Source organism: Coffea arabica, chromosome 8c (genome assembly GCF_036785885.1).
Source record: "Coffea arabica cultivar ET-39 chromosome 8c, Coffea Arabica ET-39 HiFi, whole genome shotgun sequence".
Classification (NCBI taxonomy): domain Eukaryota; kingdom Viridiplantae; phylum Streptophyta; class Magnoliopsida; order Gentianales; family Rubiaceae; genus Coffea; species Coffea arabica.
The window spans coordinates 15,783,736-15,810,653 of NC_092325.1; the positions used below are offsets into that span (position 1 = coordinate 15,783,736).

The 26,918-nt window shown below is 41.4% G+C and overlaps 2 long non-coding RNA genes across 2 annotated transcripts; both read right to left on the reverse strand.

Annotated features, from left to right (window-relative positions):
* Positions 1-9,491: 9,491 nt before the first annotated feature.
* On the reverse strand, positions 9,492-11,352 carry LOC140013722 (uncharacterized). The gene is made up of 3 exons (XR_011820572.1): positions 11,314-11,352; positions 10,183-10,246; positions 9,492-9,509 (listed from the first exon to the last, which is right to left on the reverse strand). It is a non-coding gene; the product is annotated as an uncharacterized lncRNA (long non-coding RNA).
* Positions 11,353-21,463: 10,111 nt separating this feature from the next.
* Positions 21,464-23,324, reverse strand: LOC140013723 (uncharacterized). Its single transcript, XR_011820573.1, has 3 exons — positions 23,286-23,324; positions 22,155-22,218; positions 21,464-21,481 (listed from the first exon to the last, which is right to left on the reverse strand). It is a non-coding gene; the product is annotated as an uncharacterized lncRNA (long non-coding RNA).
* Positions 23,325-26,918: the final 3,594 nt, after the last annotated feature.

Consider the following 26,918-nt stretch of genomic DNA (forward strand, 5'->3'; position numbering starts at 1 on the left):
ATTGGAGTTCGGACCCCAGTAGGGGTATGAGAGGTGGACGGAAATGGGAGTAAAGTGGAGTCTACGGTACTGGTCACTCTTTGTATACTGACGGAGAGTCAATGAGGTGAAATCAAGAATAGCAAGCGGGGAAAAAGGGCTCTTGAGAGCCGTCCGTATCCTTTTACCAATTTTTATTGATATGTGGTATTAGTTAACTTCTTTATTGAATGAATTTGGATTGATGGGCTCTATGCTTATATGAACTTCGTTGTTTGGGTGACGGTACCTCATTGGGCGAAAGCTCACCCTATTACTTTTGTTTTCCTTGCAGGGATTTGAACACCTTTTGGAAGGCTATGATATTTTGTTGCCGAGTTGAGCTAGTTTAAATATTCTTGTGTATAGCTCCTCAATGGATGAAGCCCTAAGTGTATTTTGATCCAACCTTCTCTTTTGAGTTGTAAATTGGAAACCGCACTTGTATAAACGTGTTTGGTAACTTTTGTAAGTTATTTTGGCTTGTAGAGGTTTGGTTTCATGGTTTATATGATTTGTTGATGTTTGGTTGGATTTTGGACAGGTTCGGACTTCAAACGGCAAAAGAAAAAAAAATTGGCGGGAAAGGATAGAGGCGAATCCGGCCAAGAATCTGGCCAAAACTTGGCCAGATTGCTTTCGAATTTTTGGGATCTGGCCAGTTGCTCTCTGGCCTAAATCCGGCCGGATTGTGACGTGGCCGTCACTGTGAGACCCCGAAAATTTTCTTATTTTCCAAGCATTTATTTTGGGCTTTTGGACCTAATTTTAGGGTTTTCTTTTATATGTGGGTTTTCTGGGGAATTTTATGAGAAAATATGAATTTTGCATCATTTTCTGGGTTTAGGTTATATTCTGTGCTAGTAAGGGTGTACAGTGGTTGCGGGACCCACTAAGACGATCGGTGCAGTTAAATGTAGTTTTTGGAAATTTTATATACGGAAGCTTTATTACCTAGTGTTATGAGTTAATTAGATGTTAGTTAGTATAATTAAGTGTTGTAAGACAAAAGAAAGAGATAAGCTTGAAAGACAAATGTTGCAATTTCATTGGACCTTGGATTTTGACTTTTCCTACACCTTTACTAATTCAATTTTTGACCAAAATTCCTCTTCATTTCTTACCTTCTTGGCCGGCTGCTCTAGAGAGAAAAAGAAAGAGAAGCTCTTCAACTTTTGCTTCATTTCCTTGCCAAATCTTGTAAACCAACCATTAATCTCCCAAATCTTTCCATAAAACTTGCTTGCTAGGAGTGTTTGAAGTACTTGGTGGATTTTGTTTGAAGAGAGGGACTTTCATCTACCTTGTATCAAGTATTTGTAAGGTAATTAAATATGGAATTGTTTCTTTGTTGCTTGTAAGATGAAATTTATAGGTGATAGTGATTAAAGATGCCATTTTGGGGATTATTTCAAGACTTATGGTTGAGTTATGTTAATTTTCTATTTATTGAGGAATTTTCTGGTTTATATGATATCTCATGGTTGAGTTGAGTGTGATGGATTTATATGGCTTGATTTAGAGCCTTGGTGTGTTAATGGTGGTTAATTGAAGGAAATTTCAGCATTTGTGGAATTTTCGGTTTTTAGGTTTTGGTATAAATTGGGGTTTTCCTATGTATGGTATATATGCTAGTAGTTGATATGTATTTGATTATATTGTGGCTTAAATGGGATGAATGGACTAAATTGTGATATATAAGTGTATTGGTATAAGTTGAATGGTTGTGGTTAGGTTGGAAATGTGAAGAAATTAAGGGGTTATGCCGTCCAAATGGTTAGAAATATAGATGGTTTTGTATTGAGAAGGATTTGAGTAGAAATGGATGAGTTTTGGGCTTTTACTCACATTCCACACCTTAATGTTTCATTGTATTGTCTTTTGAGCAACTTGCATTAGTAAGTTAAGCTTGTACGTTGAATTGTGTTTGAGTCTTCAATATGGTTATTCTCTTGTTTTAGGTCGTACCGGTGGATCGAGACCTACACCTGATTCAAACGTGTGACTTGCTTGAAAATTTGGTGAGTGTACCAGTATATGATGAACCTACTTGTTATGTGATTTTAAATGTCTTGATTTGGGTCGAGAGTGTACTTGATCGCTCTTGACCACTTACTTGCATTTACCATTATTGTTTAGATGTGAAGTGGTATATATACATGATTTGACATTTGATGGGGCAATGCCTTAATATTAATGTGAAATTGAGCTCATACCCTTAGACCGTTATTCGAGTCGAGCCGGCAAGGGCTTGGGCGATTCGTTAATGAGCCTTTGGGTTCTTGATAGGCGAGTGGAGTGTTAACTCCTCGACCTTGTGGTATACTCGAGTATTACCTTTTTGGAACTATGAGGCGTGCGGGCCCGAATAGGGGGTGAATGGTGGAAGGAAATGGTGCGAAGTGGTGTCTACGGATCTTGGTTTGTTTAAATGGTTGACGGAGTGTCAACGTGTGCGATCAAGTATGGCAATCGGAAACCGGCCCTTGAGGGTCACATGTATCCTTTTATATGTGTATGTTTGTATGAAGGTGTTTATGTATATGTGTTAATAGTTGTATCATGAAATTGTGCATTTGGTACCTCACGAGCGTAAGCTCACCCCCGTTGTTTTGTTTTCCTTACAGGAGCATGATTGGAAACAAGTTTTGATGTGAGTTGAGCTAGTTAAGTGATAGTTTTGAAAGGCTCCTCGAGAACTTGAACTTTTGATGTATATGACTTCGTGTACCTTTGAGGTGTAAATTGAACCTTTCTTATGTATATAAGGCATGTATATATATGTCTTTATCAAGTCTTGGATGAACTACATTATGTGTTTGGTGTATTTATGTGAGTGCCGTATGCAAACGAAGGAAGAAAGAATTTTTGGCAAAACACTGCCCAGAATCCGGCCAAGAATCCGGCCAGTTTCTGGCCGGATACAAGGCCGGATATGCAGAGGAAAAGGAAAAAAAATTTGGGTTTTAGCTACTGGCCGCAATCCGGCCGGAGCAATCCGGCCAACTTCTGGCCGGATTTCCGGCCGGATTGACAGGGGAATTTCGACCCCTTTGGGGTCTAGCCTCGGCCTCCTATCCGGCCAGATTCGGGCCGGATAGTGACGCAGGCGGTTACTGTTCATCCGCGGCAAATTTTCGTTCTTTGTTTTCTGGTCCGATTGAAGTGCTCGAGCGCTATACTTTCTTGCGTGATGATACTATTGTTCCAAGAACACCTTAATGGGATAAATCGCTCATTTCGTTGAGTTTTCTTTTATAAATTAAATATGTATTTGATTGTTTTGCGATCCGTAGTCCTGGCGAGAGCTGGGCAGGCGGTCCGTCACCCCTCTGGTTCGCCATAGGGGAAGATGGGGTCGTCACAAGTGGTATCAGAGCCTAGGTTTAGATTAACCTGGGCTTGTTAGAAATTTCTTGACTTGGGACTTGTATGTGATTATTTGCTTAAGGGTGTTAAGTTTCTTTGCGCTTTCGTGTAGGATGGACGTGCCTAGTGGGTCTAGCGAGAGACCGACCGTGAAACGGGGCCGTGGAGTACTTCCTATGATTAGGTACCAGATCCGGCCGAGAGGGTCAACTGTACGTTGGAGTCCGGCTAGTCGCCTTCGGCGTTGTGAGTGCCGTCAGAGGTTTGCCTATCCCAATACTCTAGTGTTGGCCGTGGACAAAGAAAGAAAGGAGTTGGCCAAGGATTGTGCAAGGCTTGAAGCTGAAGTAAATCGATTAAGTGAGGCCAACAAGAGGCAAGCTGAGCGAATTAAGGAATTGGAATATGACCTAGGTGAAGGTCGAGATAGGGTGGACGACTTGTGTTCGCAACTTGAGGAGATGCACAAACGTACGGCCAAGAGGGCGAGGCAAATGAAGGAGAAGGCCGGATCGATTCTGAACATGTGTGATGACCTATTAGGGGACGAGAGTGACGAGGACTCTTACGTGAGGGGTTCGGTCGGAGTCGAATCCGCTCAAGCGAGTAGGTCTTCTAGTCCCACGGTAGGCTAGGGTATGGCTTTTAAGCCATTTTGGAAGATTTTGACTTTGTATATATAAGGGGCACGGAATGGTAGGCCGAGAAGGACTCTTAGCTAGTCGCGTTGTATATAGGACTAGTTTTGTATATATTACTTTTGTATGGCCCTTTCCGTAAGACGCTTTCTGTTTGTACTTGACTGACTACTTTGGTGTAAATGTTTGATCTTGTTATGAATGCTATGACTATGTGTTATGTGTTTAAGTGTGTTATGAAGTGATTGTTTGAGTTTGTGGCCATGTTTCTTGTTAAGTACAGGGATGTGTGCTCTTTAGTGTTAAAGTTATATTCATGGGTATATTTTGATTATAGATTGAACAAGAGTGATGGAAGGCACGCGTAGTGGCCGGGGGCGTGGACGTGGGGGTAGACATCCCACGACTGAACAGGGTACGGGAACTGCAGTGCCCGAACCAACTCCTGAACCCCAAATCGATCCCAACGTGCAAGTAGCCGCTGCTATTCAGCGGATGACCGATCTTTTAGCCCAGGTGGTACAACAACAGGGCCCCAACCCTAATCCACCAGTTGGCAATCCTGGAAACCCCGGAAATCATGTCGAGAGCGAGGATCGAGCTCTCGAACGATTCCAAAAATTTTCACCGCCCAAATTTCTTGGAGGGCCCGATCCTGATGTGGCCGAACAATGGTTAGAAAAGATGATAGATATTTTTGCCGCTCTACATTACTCGGAAGAGAGGCAAGTGACCTTTGCGGTTTTTCAACTTGAAGGTGCCGCTCGCTCATGGTGGAATATTATCCGGACGAAGTGGGAGCGAGAACAGACACCAAGGACCTGGATGAATTTTGTACGGGAATTCAATGCCAAGTACTTTCCGCCGTTGGTTCAAGAGAAGAAAGAGGACGAATTTATTCGTCTACGCCAAGGAACGCAATCGGTGGCCGAATATGAGAGCCAATTCACACGTTTATCCAAATTTGCTCCTGAGCTCATTTTAACCGAACAAAGGAGGGCTAGGCGTTTTCTTCAGGGGCTTAATGTGGAAATCCAGAAGGATTTGGCCGTTGCCCAAATCACTACTTTTAGTGATGCCGTTGAGAAGGCATTACGATCCGAGAACGCTAGGCTCCAGGTGAGGAACTTCCAAAATCGAAAGCGTGGAGCTGCTGGAAGTACCTCAACTCAAGGTGATAAGAGTGCCCCTCCCCCTCCTAAGTTTGAACGGGGAGCTGGAGGGGGACGATTTACGAGTCCGGCTCGAGGGGCTCCTTCTCGAGGAAGCCAACCAGGACGAGGGCCGCCGAGGAGCACCGCACAAGGGAGTTCAGTTACTGTAGCGCGTGGTCCGTGTAACTTTTGTGGGAAACCCAATCACACGGAGGACGACTGCTGGAGGAAGCAGAATAAGTGTTTGCGGTGCGGAAGTGCGGAGCACCGATTCGCCAACTGTCCGGTCCAGGCACGTGACGCGAGAGGAACTACCCCAATGACATCTAAGGCTACCTCAAGTCAATCCCGGGTAGACAGTACCAAACCAAAGGTACCCGCACGGGTGTACTCCATTGAGCAACGGCCAGTTCCTGATTCCGCCGAGGTAGTGGAAGGTACGATTCCTGTCTTCCACCGCCTAGCTAGAATTTTGATAGACCCTGGAGCTACCCATTCCTTTGTTAACCCCGAGTTTATGTGTGGAATTGATATAAACCCTGTTATTCTTCCTTATGAGTTAGAAGTTAGTACTCCTACGGGGGACCAACGTTTGATTTCTAGCAAAATGTACACGAATTGTGAGATCTGGGTAGGTGAGCGGAAGTTATTGGGGAATTTGATAAGTTTAGCCATAAAGGGATATGATGTGATATTAGGCATGGATTGGCTGGCTCGATACGATGCTCAGCTGGATTGTAAGAGAAAAACTGTCGAATTTCGCATTCCTGGGGAGGCAACTTTGAGGTTAGATGTGAGGGGTAGTCTAGCCTCATCTGCGATGATATCGGGTATTCGAGCTAGGAAATTATTAAGTAGAGGGGCACAGGGGTTCCTAGCTCTTCTTATTAACACTCCTATTGACAAGCTGAAAATAGAAAATGTTCCGATAGTGAGTGAATACCCTGATGTTTTTCCTGACGAGTTAGTGAACTTGCCTCCAGAGAGAGAAGTGGTGTTCGAAGTGAACCTTTGTCCAGGGGCTTCCCCTATTTCTAAAACCCCTTACCGAATGGCACCCGCGGAACTCAAAGAGTTAAAACTACAGTTACAAGACCTTTTAGAGCGGGGGTTTATTCACGAGAGCGGATCGCCTTGGGGGGCGCCCGTTCTCTTTGTCAAGAAGAAGGACGGGACTTTGAGACTCTGTATTGATTACCGAGGGTTGAACAACGTGACTATCAAGAATAAATACCCATTACCCCACATTGATGAGTTATTTGACCAATTGCAAGGTGCGGTGGTCTTTTCAAAATTAGACCTTCGACAGGGGTACTACCAGCTGTTGATTAAGAAAGAGGATGTGCCCAAAACTGCTTTCAATTCCAGGTATGGGCATTTCGAATTTGCCGTGATGCCTTTTGGATTGACCAATGCCCCTGCTGCTTTCATGGACCTTATGCACCGAATTTTCAAGCCCTTTCTTGACCGATTTGTTGTTGTTTTTATCGATGACATATTGGTTTATTCAAAAACCCGTGAGGAGCACGAACAACATTTGAGAGAGGTCCTACAAACCCTGAGGGAGCACCAGTTGTATGCCAAATTTAGCAAATGTGAATTTTGGCTAGACAAAGTGTCTTTTCTGGGGCACGTGATATCAAAGGAGGGAATTGCGGTAGATCCGGCTAAGGTGGAGGCCGTGACTGAGTGGAAGTGACCCGAGAACCCTACCGAGATTCGAAGTTTTCTAGGGTTGGCAGGTTATTACCGGCGATTTATTAAGGATTTTTCGAAACTTGCCAGTCCCTTGACCGATCTAACAAAGAAGGGTGGTCGATTTTTGTGGAGCGATAGGTGTGAAACTAGCTTTCAAGAGCTGAAACGGAGATTGACAATGGCCCCTATTTTAGCCTTACCTAACGGCCCAGACGGTTTCATTGTTTACACTGACGCCTCCAAAGAAGGGTTGGGGTGTGTATTGATGCAACATCAAAATGTGATAGCTTATGCTTCCAGGAAATTGAAAACTCATGAGCAAAATTATCCCATTCATGACCTAGAACTTGCCGCAGTTGTCTTCGCTCTGAAAAAGTGGAGACATTATCTGTACGGGGTGATCTTTGAAGTCTATTCTGACCATAAAAGCCTTAAATACCTCTTTTCTCAGAAAGAGTTGAACATGAGACAACGCCGTTGGATGGAATTCTTGGAGGACTACGATTATACGATTAATTACCATCCTGGTAAGGCCAATGTGGTAGCCGATGCCTTAAGTCGAAAGGCTCAAATTTCTGGATTGATGGTGAAAGAATGGGAATTATTAGGAGCGGTTGGAGAACGGAATCCAAAACTGGAGCATAATAGGGTAACCTTTGGGAATATCCGAGTGACGTCCGTGTTTCTAGAAAAGATCAAGGAAGCTCAAATTAAGGATCCGATAGTTCAAAGGTGGGTAGAAAAGGTGAAGAAAGGAGAAATACCTAATTTTAATTTGAGCCCTGAAGGAATTTTGAGGTTTCGAAATCGAATAGTGGTACCCGATGATAGAGATTTGAGAAGGGAAATTTTGGAGGAAGCTCATCGATCTAAGTATACAATCCATCCAGGAAGTAACAAGATGTATCGTGACTTGCGGCAATTGTACTGGTGGGACAAGATGAAGAGAGAGATAGCTCAGTACGTGCAAACCTGCCTAGTGTGTCAGCAAGTTAAGGCTGAACATCAGAAGCCTTCGGGATTGCTGCAACCGCTGGAGATTCCTGAATGGAAATGGGAACATATTACCATGGATTTCGTATCTGGACTACCTAGAACTCAAAAAGGACATGATGCCGTTTGGGTGATCGTTGATCGATTGACCAAGTCGGCTCATTTCTTGCCTGTGAATATGAAGTATTCCATGGATAAGTTAGCTCGAGTGTATCTGGAGGAGATTGTGAGATTGCATGGAGTGCCTGTGAGCATTGTTTCCGACCGAAACCCTCGCTTCGTGTCTAGATTTTGGCAAAAGTTTCAAGAGACCTTAGGGACGAAGTTGAATTTGAGTACTACCTATCATCCTCAGACGGATGGACAGTCGGAGCGGACGATTCAGACTCTCGAAGATATGTTACGAACGAGTATTTTAGATTTCGGGGGTAATTGGGGACAGCACATGACATTAGTAGAGTTCGCCTATAATAACAGCTACCATTCATCAATCCAAATGGCACCGTACGAAGCCCTTTATGGGCGAAAGTGCCGTTCACCGATATATTGGGATGAAGTGGGAGAGAAAAGGATCCTAGACCCTACTATTGTCCCTTGGATGGAGGATGCACAAGAAAAGATTAAGTTAATCCGTCAAAGACTCCAGACAGCCCAAAGTCGCCAGAAGAGCTACGCCGATAATCGAAGGAAGGATCTGGAGTTTGAAGTAGGAGACCAAGTATTCTTGAAGATTACACCGTTACGGAGTGTTACTGCCGGCAGAGGAAAGAAACTCCAACCCCGATTCGTAGGACCGTTTCCGATCCTTCAACGGGTTGGAAAAGTAGCATACCGACTTGAGTTGCCGCCGAGCTTGTCACGGATTCATGATGTATTTCATGTGTCTATGCTCAAAAAGTATTATCCTGATCCAACCCATATTGTCCAGCCGGAAGAGATTGAAATTGATGAGACCCTTACTTACGCAGAAAAACCTGTGCAAGTGCTTGATAGGAAAGTTAAGGAGCTGAGGAATAAGCAAATTCCACTGGTGAAAGTTCTATGGAAGAACCATGGAGTCGAGGAGGCAACCTGGGAGATGGAAAATGAGATGAAAACCAGATATCCCGAACTGTTTAGTGATTCAAGTGAGAATTTCGAGGACGAAATTCTTTAAGGGGGAGAGAGTGTGAGACCCCGAAAATTTTCTTATTTTCCAAGCATTTATTTTGGGCTTTTGGACCTAATTTTAGGGTTTTCTTTTATATGTGGGTTTTCTGGGGAATTTTATGAGAAAATATGAATTTTACATTGTGACAGCCCCACCTCTCCCTAGGGCGAACCCTAGGGTATCAGCGGACTGCCTGCCCAGCTCTCGCCGGGACTCAGTCGATCAGAGAACTAGCAACTCAAAATAACTGGGAAAATAACTTCAAATTAAATTATACAACCCTAATAACACATAACTATCAATCAACTTTCCAAACTTAATATGGCAAGCTAAGAGTCACACTTACCACTTCATACTACAATTTCATAACATAAGTCAAACTTAGAAATTCAGGCTTACAACAGTAAAAGGTAAAGTCATCTTAATAAAATTTACAAGTTCAAGCAAAACAAAGCTAAGCAAGCTCTTGACCGTTAGTCCATCCCCGATCTGTTAAGGAAAACAAAGGGAGTGGGGTGAGCTAAAGCTCAGTGAGGTTCCAAGTAAAACAAGTAAACACATAGTCAAATTAAGGCATAGAGTAATCAAGTAAATATCCTCTAATGCAATAACAATTAATCCACAATTCAATTCAAGGATACGGGTGGCTTTCAAAAGCCAAAATTCCCTTGAGCTTGATCATAAATGTCTTCGTTGACACTCCGTCAACACTTGTATACACAGAATATTTAGTCCGTAGAACACCACTTTCACCTGTCTCCGTCCACCAATCAACCCCCCACCGGGCCCGCACTTCATAAACAGTAGTTAGGTAATACTCGAGTATACCGGTTTCAGTGAACAGTAAACAGTCCTCAAGGTTTATCGGCCTTCTCGACCAAGCCCTTGCTGGCTCGATAGAACCGACTCGCCTATGAGGTTGGGTACCCAAACAGTAGTAGTAGTTGATGGGATGTCACCCACACAACTCAAGCACAGTCACATATAGAGAATTCACATTTCACAATAACAGTATACAGAGCCTCAGTGAAAATGAAGGAGGACGAGTGCGATAAAGTACACCCTCGCCTCCACTTTATCAAATCAGAGTTTGGCTCAAACAGTCGTAAATCAAGTATTCAAATATTTCACATAAGCAGGTAGCAGGTAGTGGAACACTCACCTGTCAATCAAAAGAAGCAATCGATGTCAAACGTCTTAGTTACGGTCACCTTCGTTTCCCAAACCTAGGGCAACGAGTGAAATCGTTAACAATTATATTCATGCCCCACTAGGTTAGGCTTAATAAGAGACCAAGTGAGTAGTCTAAGCTACTTAATCCGTCATGCAAACAAGGTCCAAACTATGGTAAAAGTTCATGAGAAAACAAGTTTAGTAGGTGCATGAAAGTTTGGCAAAAGAAAAGTTCCAATTATGCTTAAGGATTTCTTCTCGGGTTGCACAGTCATGCCCTGGCAGTCTTAGGAAAACGGTCATAACTCACTGTAGAAAAGTAGAAATTAGGTGCCGTCAGTGGCGTTGGAAACTAGACTCGAAGGGCTTTCCAACGGTACCAAGATCACACCGTGGTTCATCTCCTATCAACAACAGTAATTCAGACAAGGTGGCTGTTTTTCCAACCCTGGATCAACATTAATCCTATACCAAACTACTCTAGTTCTAGGGCTAACTTCATTAGTTTTGATCCAAATTCACCCAATTCACTCCTCAAGTAATCATATACAAGGATTCAAGTCACTTAGAATCAATGGAGTTCACAATATAATATACAACACGATCTAAGGTAGCCATAATGATCCCATAACTACAAGAGTCCTAAAACAGTCTACTAATGGTTCAAAATTACCACTTTACTTGCTTCAACTCCATTCCAACTTGCTCATAGGCTTAACCAATATTTAACCTAGTTTATTAGGCTTGATTAGGACACAATTTAACAACAAGATTGAGGGGAAATCCCTCCTACAAGAACCGGCCAGCCTAGACAAAGCAACCAGCCTACACTTTTCAACATTTGTTCAATCTTCATCCTTACATGTTTTCTACTCAATCATCATATCAAGTGGTAGTTCTAGCTCAAAAGAGGTTTAAAACATAATAATACCTCATAAACAAACATGAACAAGAATCAAACATTTCATCATACACTTGGTATGCATACTAAGAAACCTAGCTACTACTTATTTACTTCAAGAAACTAACTCAACATCTCAACCAAACAACTTGTATCTTTGCCATTAACACTTTCAAGTGCATGATCTATCATCAAAACAAGGATTTAAAGAACATATACCTCTCTTATAGTGAGCTTGAATCACCAAAATCACTTCACCAAAGTAAGTCCTCAAGCTTGGATCAAGCACTTGGAGTTGTAGGAACTCTCTCACTAATTCAGATTTTTTTTTTCTCTCTTGATTGTTGTTCTTGGTTTGCTAGAGTAAGAAAACAAGATTATGTGGCTCACTTTTTCTCTCTCTCTTGAACCAGAATTTCGGCCAGCACTCAAGAAAAAAAAAGGCTTTGGCTAGTTTATATAGTCTTCTAATCTTGGTTCCAACAAGATGCTTGGCTAGGATTTTGCCACATGTCCACTTACTTGTCCAATTCTCTCTTAATCTTTGACTAATGGTGTCTTAACCTTTCCAAGTGCACCAATAATACTTTAACACTTCTAACTAATCTTTCCAAGTGCACCAATAATACTTTAACACTTCTAACTAATCTTTCCAAGTGCACCAATAATTCTTTAACACCTATAATCCTACATGTAAGATTTCTACCACTAATATAAAGACACTTGGTAAAATGTAAGTGGTGTATAATTAAAATCAATTCAAGAAAAATGTTTTTTTCTTCAAGTAAAAAGGAATGAAGTGTAATGCATGAAAATTATTGTAACACCTAGAAAAGCTAATGTAAGGGCATATAATATATGATTTAAATCCTAGAATAAGGCAATTAATTGAGGAAATTGTGTTTTAAAATGAGGGTTCTCACACTCTCTCCCCCTTAAAGAATTTCGTCCTCGAAATTCTCACCTTCATCATTGAATAGCTTAGGGTATTTGGCGCGAATGTCCTCTTCCACTTCCCAAGTAGCCTCCTCCACCTCATGGTTTCTCCACAAGACCTTTACCAAGGGTATTTGCTTAGTCCTCAATTCCTTCACTTTTCGATCTAAGATTTGCACTGGTCTTTCCTCGTAGGTCAAAGATTCATCAATGTCAATTTCCTCTGGCTTCAGTATATGAGTGGGATCTGGATAATACTTTTTCAACATGGACACGTGAAATACATCATGAACCCTGGATAGACTTGTTGGTAACTCCAATCGATATGCCACGTTTCCAACTCGTTGAAGGATTTTGAATGGTCCTACGTATCTTGGATGAAGCTTCTTTCCTTTTCCTGCCGTGAGACTTCGAAGTGGCGTAACCTTCAAGAATACCTTGTCCCCAATCTCAAACTCCAAGTCCTTTCGTCGATTATCAGCGTAACTCTTTTGTCGACTTTGCGCTGTCTGAAGCCTCTGACGTATCACTTTCACTTTCTCATACGCATCCTCGATCCATGGTACTGCAACTGGGTCTAAAACTCTTCTCTCTCCTACTTCATCCCAAAATATTGGTGATCGGCACTTTCTTCCATAGAGAGCTTCATACGGTGCCATTTGTATTGAAGAATGGTAACTATTATTGTATGCAAATTCAACCAGAACCATGTATTGTCCCCAACTTCCACCAAACTCTAGAATACAGGTCCTCAACATGTCTTCAAGTGTCTGAATGGTCCTCTCCGATTGTCCATCAGTTTGGGGATGATAGGTAGTACTAAAGTTCAGCTTGGTCCCTAAGGTTCCTTGTAATTGTTGCCAAAAACGAGACACAAATCGTGGGTCTCTATCAGACACAATGCTTACAGGGATTCCATGTAACCTCACAATCTCATCCATGTATAGTTGGGCCAATTTCTCCATAGAATATTTCATATTTACGGGTAAGAAATGAGCAGACTTGGTCAACCTGTCTACTATTACCCAAACGGCGTCGTGACCTTTCTGGGTACGGGGTAATCCTGATACGAAATCCATAGTAATATGTTCCCATTTCCACTCGGGGATCTCCAGAGGTTGCAGAAGACCTGAAGGCTTTTGATGCTCAGCTTTCACTTGTTGGCACACCAAACATTTTTGGACAAACTGAGCAATTTCTTTCTTCATCTTATCCCACCAATACAACCTTTTCAAATCTTGATACATTTTACTACTCCCAGGATGTACTGTATACCTGGACCGATGTGCCTCTTCCAAAATATCCCTTTTTATCACTTCATCTTGTGGTACCACTATCCGATCACGAAATTTTAAGATACCTTCGGAACTCACGGTAAAGTCTTGTAACTCTCCTTTTTGTACTTTTTCTGTCCACTTTTGCACCATCCGGTCATTCCTTTGAGCTTCTTTAATGCGGTCCAACAATTCAGATCTTACTGTAATATTGCAGAAAATTACCCTCTGTCGGTCTAATCGCGGGTTCCATTCACTCACTTCCTTCAGCAAATTCCATTCCTTAGCCATCAATCCAGCTATTTGCACTTGTCGGCTTAAAGCGTCCGCTACAACATTAGCCTTGCCTGGGTGATAGTTAATTGTACAGTCATAATCCTCAAGAAATTCCACCCACCGACGCTGTCTCAAGTTTAACTCCTTCCGAGAGAATAGGTATTTCAAACTCTTATGGTCGGTATACACCTCAAACGTCACTCCATATAAGTAATGCCTCCACTTCTTTAATGCAAAAACTACAGCGGCCAGTTCTAAGTCATGAGTGGGGTAATTTCGCTCGTGGGGTTTTAACTTCCTAGAGGCATAGGAAATTACACTCCCGTTTTGCATTAGAACACACCCCAAACCTTCCCTTGAGGCGTCCGTATATACCGTAAAACTATCTCTCCCATTTGGTAAAGCTAAAACAGGTGCCGACGTTAATCTTTTCTTCAATTCCCGAAAACTCGATTCACACTTAGAATTCCAGACAAATTGACCATGCTTTTTGGTCAGGTCGGTTAAAGGACCGGCTAACTTGGAGAAATCTTTGATAAACCGACGGTAATACCCGGCTAAACCTAGAAAACTACGGACCTCAGTCGGGGTTTCCGGGTGTTTCCACTCAGCTACAGCCTCCACTTTCACTGGATCCACAGAAATTCCATCTTTAGATATTATATGCCCTAGAAAAGAAATTTGCTCCAACCAAAACTCGCATTTGCTAAACTTGGCAAATAACTGATGTTCCCTTAAGGTCCGTAAAACTATCCTCAAATGCCGTTCGTGTTCCTCTCGAGTCTTGGAATACACCAAAATATCATTGATAAATACTACAACAAATTGATCCAAGTAGGGTTTAAAGACTCGATGCATTAAATCCATAAATGCAGCAGGGGCATTCGTTAAACCAAAAGGCATCACAGCGAACTCAAAATGACCATATCTGGAATTAAAGGCAGTCTTCGGTATATCCTCTTGCCTAATTCGTAACTGGTAGTAGCCTTGCCTCAAGTCCAACTTAGAGAAAACTACTGCCCCTTGTAGTTGGTCAAACAATTCATCAATGTGTGGTAAGGGATATTTATTTTTCACCGTAACATCATTTAGGCCACGATAGTCAATGCACAGTCTTAAACTACCATCCTTTTTCTTAACAAATAACACTGGTGCCCCCCACGGTGACTCACTTTCTCGAATAAACCCTCGTTCTAACAGATCTTGTAACTGCAGTTTCAACTCTTTAAGTTCGGCAGGGGCCATTCGGTATGGCGTTTTTGCAATGGGAGCAGTTCCAGGTACTAAATCGATCTTAAATTCTATTTCCCTTTCTGATGGCATCGATTTCAACTCATCGGGAAAGACATCAGGAAATTCATTCACTACTACAACATCCTTGTGACGGCCCCACTTCCCCCTAGGGCGTACCCCAGGGTTCAGCGGGTCGCCTGCCCAGCTCTCGCCAGGACTCACTCACTATGGAACTCAAATCATGTATATACATCCATAGACAATAGATGCTCAAGTAAAAGATAAGAAACTTCTACACACCAGAAGTCTTCAAAGTTTTTACCATTCAAGTACAAACATCGAATATACAAGGGTTCTCATTCCTCATACAACCAGCCCGTGCCAAGCACTAGGGCGAGAACCATTACAAGGCCAAAGAACTAGATCAACTAGACTATACAGAACGCTCGTCCTTGCTCGCCTTCCCCTGCTAAGGAAAACAATTGACGTGGTATGAGCTAAAAAGCCCAGTGAGGTTCTATGTATATAAACAAGTAATTAAACAAGGAACATTAGTCATGTAATAACATTTAATCCAGAAAACATGTTCAATATAAAGCAATGATAATACATTCATTAAAAGGATACAGGCTCACGAGGAGCTATTTGTTTGTTCGTTCGTTCCCCTGACATTTCCCCTTATTCCTCCAATCGTTTGAAAATACATTTTTTGTAAGTAGAATCCCTCGTTCATCCTTTTGTTCGTTCATCCCCTTTTCCGGACGTTGACCGGACTCCACCCATCCGGACATTGGCCGGACTCCACCCATCCGGACGTAGCCGGACTACAAGGTAATACTCGAGTATACCAAATTCACCCAAGGTCACCATATCGCCCGACCGAGTCCGCTTCTGGCTCGAGTCGATCGGTAACGAAGGGCAGGGCCCAATTCAGCCAAAAGGCTTACATCATGCGCAACTAATGTTTCCATCATTAAATCATTGAAAATTTCATATTTATTTAGGTCGAGTGCGATAAAATACACACTCACCTAGAAAAAGTTCATTTTAGAAATCATAGAAAACAAGTAACATTTAATCAAATAGTCACAAATAATCACATAGACCCAACAATCCACATAGTCATAGAAACAAAACGTATATAGAACACTCACCTACGTATGAAAAACAATGGCAAAATATCTCTCCGGATATTATCTTTAATCACCGAGAAAACCTAAGATTAAACGAAAAGAATATTACAGCTCATTTATCACAACCAATTAGGTGCAATCAAAGAGGCTCGACGAATGATGAGTAGAACGTAATAAAAGACTTTAAAGTGGAACGAGGACATTTGGACCCGTGGACAAAAATAACTAGGGTTTCATAGACCACACATAAAACCAAACTCAAAAGGGTTATAAAATTTTCTAATGGAAACACTTGAACTAAAGACAAGTCAAAATCCAACTAGATAGACTAAGAAATACCGTTTTTGGAATCGTTTATATGGTTGAAACGTATCTCATATTCAAGTAGATATTGTAGACTAATTGTCTCAATGAAATTCATGAAAAAGAGAGGACAAAATACTCAAGAAAATCCTAAACTACTCCTCTTTATTTGGTAAGAGTAAGTAAACATTTGGAGTTTCCAATTGAAGAAGGATCGTGTTTTTAAGATGGAAAAACGGTCATAGTATTATACAAGTTCAAATAGAACTTAGCTTTCGGGCGAAAATTTGGGCAGCATGCCCTTTGTGTTTACCTAATTTTTCAGCCATTTATGGCTTCATGATTTTTTTTTCAGCCAAACCCAAAGTCATGTACAGCACAAACTCATCATAATAGCCATTTCATAGGCTCAAGACAATATAAGAACAAAAATCAAAGTAATAACAAGTGCGGAAATGCAATTTGACAAAAGACAGTTTTGACGGGTTCATGCATAATGGTCACAACCGGAGTTACACTTATCAGATTGGGATGAAAATTATGCCGTTTCGAAGCTAAGACACAGGGCTACAACATTCATGAAGGTCTCTTAGTCCAGTTCCTAATGTAACTTAGTCAAATTCGCAAATTACTAAACCAGAAACCAATTCGTCGGCTGTTTAAACGTAGAACACTGTAATGGACATATCTCAGAGTACACAAGTCCGAATCAGGTGTTCTTAGAGGCATTTGAAAGCTAATTCAGAATACTACAACTTTCATGTTTTGGAAAAATGGTAAATCAGAATGGATCCTAGTCGAAAAATGTGATAAACTGGACTTAACTGATCACACGGACTGCTTGGGAAATACTTAAAACAGTAAGGGTATTTTGGACTTTTTACATCTTACGTTGCTCCGATTGAGCTGAAATTTTGTAGGCACCTATAAAATACCATTCTCTACAACTTTCCTTCTTTGACCTAAGGCCAATTCGGCCTCTAACATAGGGATTCAAATTCGGACAGAATAGGATGAAAATTTCCAGAAATCTGAAATCTTTTGGTTTCAATGATAGTTTTCTTAATTTCTTGATACACTTGCTACCAAAACCCCCTATATAACCTTATATACAACATATACTAACCATACAACAAGTTTAGGCAGAAATTAATCAAACTCTAACTTACATATTTCATCCAAAAATCACCACAACAACTTGCATCACTTGTAATCAAACCCAAAACATGGACTATTTAACATCTTAAACAAGAATAAAAGGATCAAAGCCATAGATCAGATTTTATACCTCAAAAAGAAGGCTTGCAAGAGTGATCCTCCACTATTTCTTGAAGTTTTTGGTTCCCTTAGCTTCCCAAGCTTCCAAACTTACAATCAATCGGTTTAGAATTCGATTTTGGCACTTGGTTGGTGTAAATCAAGAAGGAATTTGTTTTCTCTTGCTCTCCCTTTCTCCCTCTATTGCTCAGCCAAGATGAAGAATAAAATGAAGGAGATTAAGCTAAGTTTGTCTTATAAGAAGGTAGAAAGATAAGACTTAATTCTAACCACAAGTTTGGCCAACACTTGGCTCAACCTCAACCACACAATTTTCTCTTTCTTTCCTTGCATTTTGGGCCACATATTTTGGTCAATAAGTAATCATGAGAGGGAAGATATTTTGCTCAATTAGTGATAAGCTTGTATGGTAAGAAAGTGGTGGTCAAGTGGTGGTTAAATCGGTAGTACCCGGTACACGTCGGTTCGCACTGTTTTTCCTTAAATCCCCCGTACTAGGATTTTTACTTCCTATTCACCAACTTTATATCATTGCTCCTAATCACATATTATTTCTCACTTAAAAGTCACTCTTAAGCACCAAATTTGATCCTTACTCGGTACCGGATAATTATACTACGGTTACACGAAAAATCCGATTTCACCTTGAATTGAAAACGAATAGGAAAACCCTAATTTCCTATGGTCATTGGCACTTTTCTAGGGTGATTGAACCATGAATAACATGAAATAATAATTTTCAAATAAAAGGGAATTTTTGAGAAATATGTAAGGATTTTGCGAGTCCTCACAATCCTCCAGTTTCACTTTATCTCCAGGAGTATTAATTAAGAAGGCTAAGTAGCCTTGCGCCCCCTTACTCAACAACTTTCTGGCTCGGATTCCCGAAACAAGTGCAGACGAGGCTAACCTACCCCTCACGTCCAACCATAAAGTTGCCTCTCCGGGTATCGAGAATTCTACCACCTTTGTTTTACAGTTCAATTGGGCGTTATAACGGGCTAGCAAATCCATGCCTATAATTACATCGTATCCCTTAAGGTCTAAACTTATCAAGTCACCCACTAACTTCCGTTCTCCTACCCAAATCTCACAATTTTTATAGACCATATTGGTAATCAGGCTTTGATTCCCAGTGGGTGTTTTCACTTCTAAATCATATGGCAACTTAACAGGATTCACAGCAATACCACACATAAAGGCAGGATTCACAAAAGAATGGGTTGCCCCAGGGTCAATCAAAAGTTTAGCTAAGCGGTGGAATATAGGGATCGTACCTTCCACTACTTCCGATGAATCCGGAACTCGCCGGTGGTCCAAAGCAAAAACCCTAGCAGAGGTTTTGGGTCGACTAGCACTGGCGGTAGGTTGCTTAGGGTTTGACTTTTCCGACTGGGTACCCACGTTCCCGTCACGATTCTTAACAGGGCAAGTGGCAATCTGGTGCTCAGAACTTCCACAAACAAGGCACTTTTTCAACTTTTTCCAGCAATTGTCTTCGGTATGATTTGGCTTACCACAATATCCACAGCTTACACGTGTGGTGGGTGCGGGAACTCCTAGGGAGACAGTTTTCTGTTGTCCCTGTCCCCTTCCACCTTGAGCTCCTCTAGAAGAAGCTCCACCTCTTGGTGTCCCCGCAATTCGGGCTCCACTCGTACCCTTTCCAAACTTCGGAGGTGGCACATTCTGATCACTTCGGCCAGGAGTACTGGTGGGTGCACCACGCTTCTTAGCCTGAAAGGTCCGAACTTGAGATCGGGCCTGCTCCACACGTTGAGCCTTTTCAAGCGCATCCTTAAAGGTGTCAATTTGAGCGGCAGCCAAATCCTTTTGGATTTCTACATTCAAACCTTGTATAAACCACCTTATACGCTTTTGCTCACTTACCACCAATTCTGGGGCAAACTTGGAAAGTCGGGTGAACTGCGTCTCATACTCTGCCACACTTGAAGTGCCTTGGCGCAGTTTAATGAACTCATCCTCCCTTTTCTCCTGAATTAAGGGTGGGAGGAATTTCTCATTGAATTCCCTCGTGAAGTTTAACCAGGTACGTGGGGTTTGCTCCCTTTCCCACTTGGCCCTTACTACGTTCCACCAGGAACGGGCCGCGCCTTCCAGCTGGAAAACGGCAAAGGTAACTTGCCTCTCTTCAGAGTAATGCAACGCGGCGAATATATCCTCCATTCGCTCGAACCAATTCTCGGCAACTTCGGGTTCAGGTCCTCCAAGAAATTTTGGAGGGGCAAACTTTTGAAACCGCTCCAGGGCCCTATCCTCGCCTACTTCGGGGTCCCTTTGTTGGTTACCAGGTACTTGACCCTGCTGGTCAACCAAGCGGGCCAACAAATCAGTCATTCGATTAATAGCTGTTGCTACTTGGTCCCCTCCATCACCTCGGGGTTCCTGGTTTTGATTCGCCACCGAACCTTGTTCCTCCCCTTGATCTTGGACTTGCCTGGGTTCTCGTCCACGGCCCCGAGTACGTCTTTGTCTCGTTTCCATTATTACTCAATGGCCTAGTGCCCAAGTATGACAACTAATCGGGTGAGCGAATATGATATACGAAAGATGATTACATATAATGAAAAGTCACATAGGAAATCAAGATTGGAATCACGATAAGCAAGTGAAATGCACCGCAGTTAAAATTAATGACGGAATAAAGTCAAAGTCAAGGTTAAAGTCAAAGGTCAAAAGTCAACGATCAACAGTCAACAGTCAACAGTCAAAGATCAAGGTCAACAGTCAAAGTATTATACATTAAAAGGCGCATAGTAGTCACTTACAAGATAACGAGACCACAATAGAAAGTACGAGCCCTCAAAAGTACAGATATAGTCATACCAAGCAAAACCTAACACAAGTAGTCAAAAGGAGCTATACAACCACCAGGTCACCACATCCCCTAACCTGTCTATGTACAATGTCAAAATCATCCACTATCCTAGCCAAATGGTGAAGACCTAGTCAGTGGCGGGACTAGCTGACCCCCCACTCTCAATAGGTTCATCTTCTGAGCCAATATCCATATAAGAAGCCTCATCACTTGCTTCTCCTAGAAGGTCGTCACAAACATTCAGAATGGACTCCGCCCTAGTCCTCACCTTCATGGTCCTAGTCACCATGCGTTCTTGAGTTTCCTCCAACTGTGCGCAAAGATCGTCAATCCTTTCTTGGCCCTCGACGTTATCATACTCGAGGTCCTTAAGCCGCTCGGCTTGCATCTTATTGGCTTCCTTTAGTTGCTTCACTTCGGCTTCAAGCCTAGCATTATCCCTGGCAAGCTCCTTACGCTCTTTTACCACCGCCAATACTACTTCATTAGGGTAGGCATAAGTAAGACGGCACTTGCAACGCCTATAGCGGTTTGACGGGCTCCAATAAACTCTAGCTCCTCCGGACCGGATTTGATACTTAATCATGGGGAGTACTCCTTGGGGCTTCTCACCAACAGGACTATCACTATGGCCGCTAGGTCCGTCCATCCTACACAAAAGTGTAGATAAACTTTAGTACTCTTAAGGAAAAATAATGAAATATAACCCTCAAATCGGAAATTTCTAATTTGCCCAGGCTAATTCAAACCTAGGCTCTGATACCAACTGTGACAGCCCCACCTCTCCCTAGGGCGAACCCTAGGGTATCAGCGGACTGCCTGCCCAGCTCTCGCCGGGACTCAGTCGATCAGAGAACTAGCAACTCAAAATAACTGGGAAAATAACTTCAAATTAAATTATACAACCCTAATAACACATAACTATCAATCAACTTTCCAAACTTAATATGGCAAGCTAAGAGTCACACTTACCACTTCATACTACAATTTCATAACATAAGTCAAACTTAGAAATTCAGGCTTACAACAGTAAAAGGTAAAGTCATCTTAATAAAATTTACAAGTTCAAGCAAAACAAAGCTAAGCAAGCTCTTGACCGTTAGTCCATCCCCGATCTGTTAAGGAAAACAAAGGGAGTGGGGTGAGCTAAAGCTCAGTGAGGTTCCAAGTAAAACAAGTAAACACATAGTCAAATTAAGGCATAGAGTAATCAAGTAAATATCCTCTAATGCAATAACAATTAATCCACAATTCAATTCAAGGATACGGGTGGCTTTCAAAAGCCAAAATTCCCTTGAGCTTGATCATAAATGTCTTCGTTGACACTCCGTCAACACTTGTATACACAGAATATTTAGTCCGTAGAACACCACTTTCACCTGTCTCCGTCCACCAATCAACCCCCCACCGGGCCCGCACTTCATAAACAGTAGTTAGGTAATACTCGAGTATACCGGTTTCAGTGAACAGTAAACAGTCCTCAAGGTTTATCGGCCTTCTCGACCAAGCCCTTGCTGGCTCGATAGAACCGACTCGCCTATGAGGTTGGGTACCCAAACAGTAGTAGTAGTTGATGGGATGTCACCCACACAACTCAAGCACAGTCACATATAGAGAATTCACATTTCACAATAACAGTATACAGAGCCTCAGTGAAAATGAAGGAGGACGAGTGCGATAAAGTACACCCTCGCCTCCACTTTATCAAATCAGAGTTTGGCTCAAACAGTCGTAAATCAAGTATTCAAATATTTCACATAAGCAGGTAGCAGGTAGTGGAACACTCACCTGTCAATCAAAAGAAGCAATCGATGTCAAACGTCTTAGTTACGGTCACCTTCGTTTCCCAAACCTAGGGCAACGAGTGAAATCGTTAACAATTAGATTCATGCCCCACTAGGTTAGGCTTAATAAGAGACCAAGTGAGTAGTCTAAGCTACTTAATCCGTCATGCAAACAAGGTCCAAACTATGGTAAAAGTTCATGAGAAAACAAGTTTAGTAGGTGCATGAAAGTTTGGCAAAAGAAAAGTTCCAATTATGCTTAAGGATTTCTTCTCGGGTTGCACAGTCATGCCCTGGCAGTCTTAGGAAAACGGTCATAACTCACTGTAGAAAAGTAGAAATTAGGTGCCGTCAGTGGCGTTGGAAACTAGACTCGAAGGGCTTTCCAACGGTACCAAGATCACACCGTGGTTCATCTCCTATCAACAACAGTAATTCAGACAAGGTGGCTGTTTTTCCAACCCTGGATCAACATTAATCCTATACCAAACTACTCTAGTTCTAGGGCTAACTTCATTAGTTTTGATCCAAATTCACCCAATTCACTCCTCAAGTAATCATATACAAGGATTCAAGTCACTTAGAATCAATGGAGTTCACAATATAATATACAACACGATCTAAGGTAGCCATAATGATCCCATAACTACAAGAGTCCTAAAACAGTCTACTAATGGTTCAAAATTACCACTTTACTTGCTTCAACTCCATTCCAACTTGCTCATAGGCTTAACCAATATTTAACCTAGTTTATTAGGCTTGATTAGGACACAATTTAACAACAAGATTGAGGGGAAATCCCTCCTACAAGAACCGGCCAGCCTAGACAAAGCAACCAGCCTACACTTTTCAACATTTGTTCAATCTTCATCCTTACATGTTTTCTACTCAATCATCATATCAAGTGGTAGTTCTAGCTCAAAAGAGGTTTAAAACATAATAATACCTCATAAACAAACATGAACAAGAATCAAACATTTCATCATACACTTGGTATGCATACTAAGAAACCTAGCTACTACTTATTTACTTCAAGAAACTAACTCAACATCTCAACCAAACAACTTGTATCTTTGCCATTAACACTTTCAAGTGCATGATCTATCATCAAAACAAGGATTTAAAGAACATATACCTCTCTTATAGTGAGCTTGAATCACCAAAATCACTTCACCAAAGTAAGTCCTCAAGCTTGGATCAAGCACTTGGAGTTGTAGCAACTCTCTCACTAATTCAGATTTTTTTTTTCTCTCTTGATTGTTGTTCTTGGTTTGCTAGAGTAAGAAAACAAGATTATGTGGCTCACTTTTTCTCTCTCTCTTGAACCAGAATTTCGGCCAGCACTCAAGAAAAAAAAAGGCTTTGGCTAGTTTATATAGTCTTCTAATCTTGGTTCCAACAAGATGCTTGGCTAGGATTTTGCCACATGTCCACTTACTTGTCCAATTCTCTCTTAATCTTTGACTAATGGTGTCTTAACCTTTCCAAATGCACCAATAATATTTTAACACCTCTAACTAACCTTTCCAAGTGCACCAATAATACTTTAACACTTCTAACTAATCTTTCCAAGTGCACCAATAATACTTTAACACTTCTAACTAATCTTTCCAAGTGCACCAATAATTCTTTAACACCTATAATCCTACATGTAAGATTTCTACCACTAATATAAAGACACTTGGTAAAATGTAAGTGGTGTATAATTAAAATCAATTCAAGAAAAATGTTTTTTTCTTCAAGTAAAAAGGAATGAAGTGTAATGCATGAAAATTATTGTAACACCTAGAAAAGCTAATGTAAGGGCATATAATATATGATTTAAATCCTAGAATAAGGCAATTAATTGAGGAAATTGTGTTTTAAAATGAGGGTTCTCACATGCATCATTTTCTGGGTTTAGGTTATATTCTGTGCTAGTAAGGGTGTACAGTGGTTGCGGGACCCACTAAGACGATCGGTGCAGTTAAATGTAGTTTTTGGAAATTTTATATACGGAAGCTTTATTACCTAGTGTTATGAGTTAATTAGATGTTAGTTAGTATAATTAAGTGTTGTAAGACAAAAGAAAGAGATAAGCTTGAAAGACAAATGTTGCAATTTCATTGGACCTTGGATTTTGACTTTTCCTACACCTTTACTAATTCAATTTTTGACCAAAATTCCTCTTCATTTCTTACCTTCTTGGCCGGCTGCTCTAGAGAGAAAAAGAAAGAGAAGCTCTTCAACTTTTGCTTCATTTCCTTGCCAAATCTTGTAAACCAACCATTAATCTCCCAAATCTTTCCATAAAACTTGCTTGCTAGGAGTGTTTGAAGTACTTGGTGGATTTTGTTTGAAGAGAGGGACTTTCATCTACCTTGTATCAAGTATTTGTAAGGTAATTAAATATGGAATTGTTTCTTTGTTGCTTGTAAGATGAAATTTATAGGTGATAGTGATTAAAGATGCCATTTTGGGGATTATTTCAAGACTTATGGTTGAGTTATGTTAATTTTCTATTTATTGAGGAATTTTCTGGTTTATATGATATCTCATGGTTGAGTTGAGTGTGATGGATTTATATGGCTTGATTTAGAGCCTTGGTGTGTTAATGGTGGTTAATTGAAGGAAATTTCAGCATTTGTGGAATTTTCGGTTTTTAGGTTTTGGTATAAATTGGGGTTTTCCTATGTATGGTATATATGCTAGTAGTTGATATGTATTTGATTATATTGTGGCTTAAATGGGATGAATGGACTAAATTGTGATATATAAGTGTATTGGTATAAGTTGAATGGTTGTGGTTAGGTTGGAAATGTGAAGAAATTAAGGGGTTATGCCGTCCAAATGGTTAGAAATATAGATGGTTTTGTATTGAGAAGGATTTGAGTAGAAATGGATGAGTTTTGGGCTTTTACTCACATTCCACACCTTAATGTTTCATTGTATTGTCTTTTGAGCAACTTGCATTAGTAAGTTAAGCTTGTACGTTGAATTGTGTTTGAGTCTTCAATATGGTTATTCTCTTGTTTTAGGTCGTACCGGTGGATCGAGACCTACACCTGATTCAAACGTGTGACTTGCTTGAAAATTTGGTGAGTGTACCAGTATATGATGAACCTACTTGTTATGTGATTTTAAATGTCTTGATTTGGGTCGAGAGTGTACTTGATCGCTCTTGACCACTTACTTGCATTTACCATTATTGTTTAGATGTGAAGTGGTATATATACATGATTTGACATTTGATGGGGCAATGCCTTAATATTAATGTGAAATTGAGCTCATACCCTTAGACCGTTATTCGAGTCGAGCCGGCAAGGGCTTGGGCGATTCGTTAATGAGCCTTTGGGTTCTTGATAGGCGAGTGGAGTGTTAACTCCTCGACCTTGTGGTATACTCGAGTATTACCTTTTTGGAACTATGAGGCGTGCGGGCCCGAATAGGGGGTGAATGGTGGAAGGAAATGGTGCGAAGTGGTGTCTACGGATCTTGGTTTGTTTAAATGGTTGACGGAGTGTCAACGTGTGCGATCAAGTATGGCAATCGGAAACCGGCCCTTGAGGGTCACATGTATCCTTTTATATGTGTATGTTTGTATGAAGGTGTTTATGTATATGTGTTAATAGTTGTATCATGAAATTGTGCATTTGGTACCTCACGAGCGTAAGCTCACCCCCGTTGTTTTGTTTTCCTTACAGGAGCATGATTGGAAACAAGTTTTGATGTGAGTTGAGCTAGTTAAGTGATAGTTTTGAAAGGCTCCTCGAGAACTTGAACTTTTGATGTATATGACTTCGTGTACCTTTGAGGTGTAAATTGAACCTTTCTTATGTATATAAGGCATGTATATATATGTCTTTATCAAGTCTTGGATGAACTACATTATGTGTTTGGTGTATTTATGTGAGTGCCGTATGCAAACGAAGGAAGAAAGAATTTTTGGCAAAACACTGCCCAGAATCCGGCCAAGAATCCGGCCAGTTTCTGGCCGGATACAAGGCCGGATATGCAGAGGAAAAGGAAAAAAAATTTGGGTTTTAGCTACTGGCCGCAATCCGGCCGGAGCAATCCGGCCAACTTCTGGCCGGATTTCCGGCCGGATTGACAGGGGAATTTCGACCCCTTTGGGGTCTAGCCTCGGCCTCCTATCCGGCCGAGAATCCGGCCGGATATCCGGCCAGATTCTGGCCGGATAGTGACGCAGGCGGTTACTGTTCATCCGCGGCAAATTTTCGTTCTTCGTTTTCTGGTCCGATTGAAGTGCTCGAGCGCTATACTTTCTTGCGTGATGATACTATTGTTCCAAGAACACCTTAATGGGATAAATCGCTCATTTCGTTGAGTTTTCTTTTATAAATTAAATATGTATTTGATTGTTTTGCGATCCGTAGTCCTGGCGAGAGCTGGGCAGGCGGTCCGTCACCCCTCTGGTTCGCCATAGGGGAAAATGGGGTCGTCACAGTCACTATTCATGTTCGGCTCCGATTTTCATTTTTCCGTTTTGTAGTTTTTAACTTGTTTGAGCGTGTTTTTATCTTCCGAAACGTTTTAGATTGTATTTAACTGCTCGTTAGTTCTAGCGAGAGTTGGGCAGGTAGTCCGCTAACCCCTTTGGTACGCTTTAGAGGAAAGTGGGGCTGTCACAATAATCCTCTTTCCTCTATGATAAGAGATCTCCATGATGACTCAATTCCATACATTTCGACATATTCACAAGTTTCAAAGCAAAATGACTTGAGTCAATCAGAAGAACAAGATACTACAACTCCCACATCTGATTCTG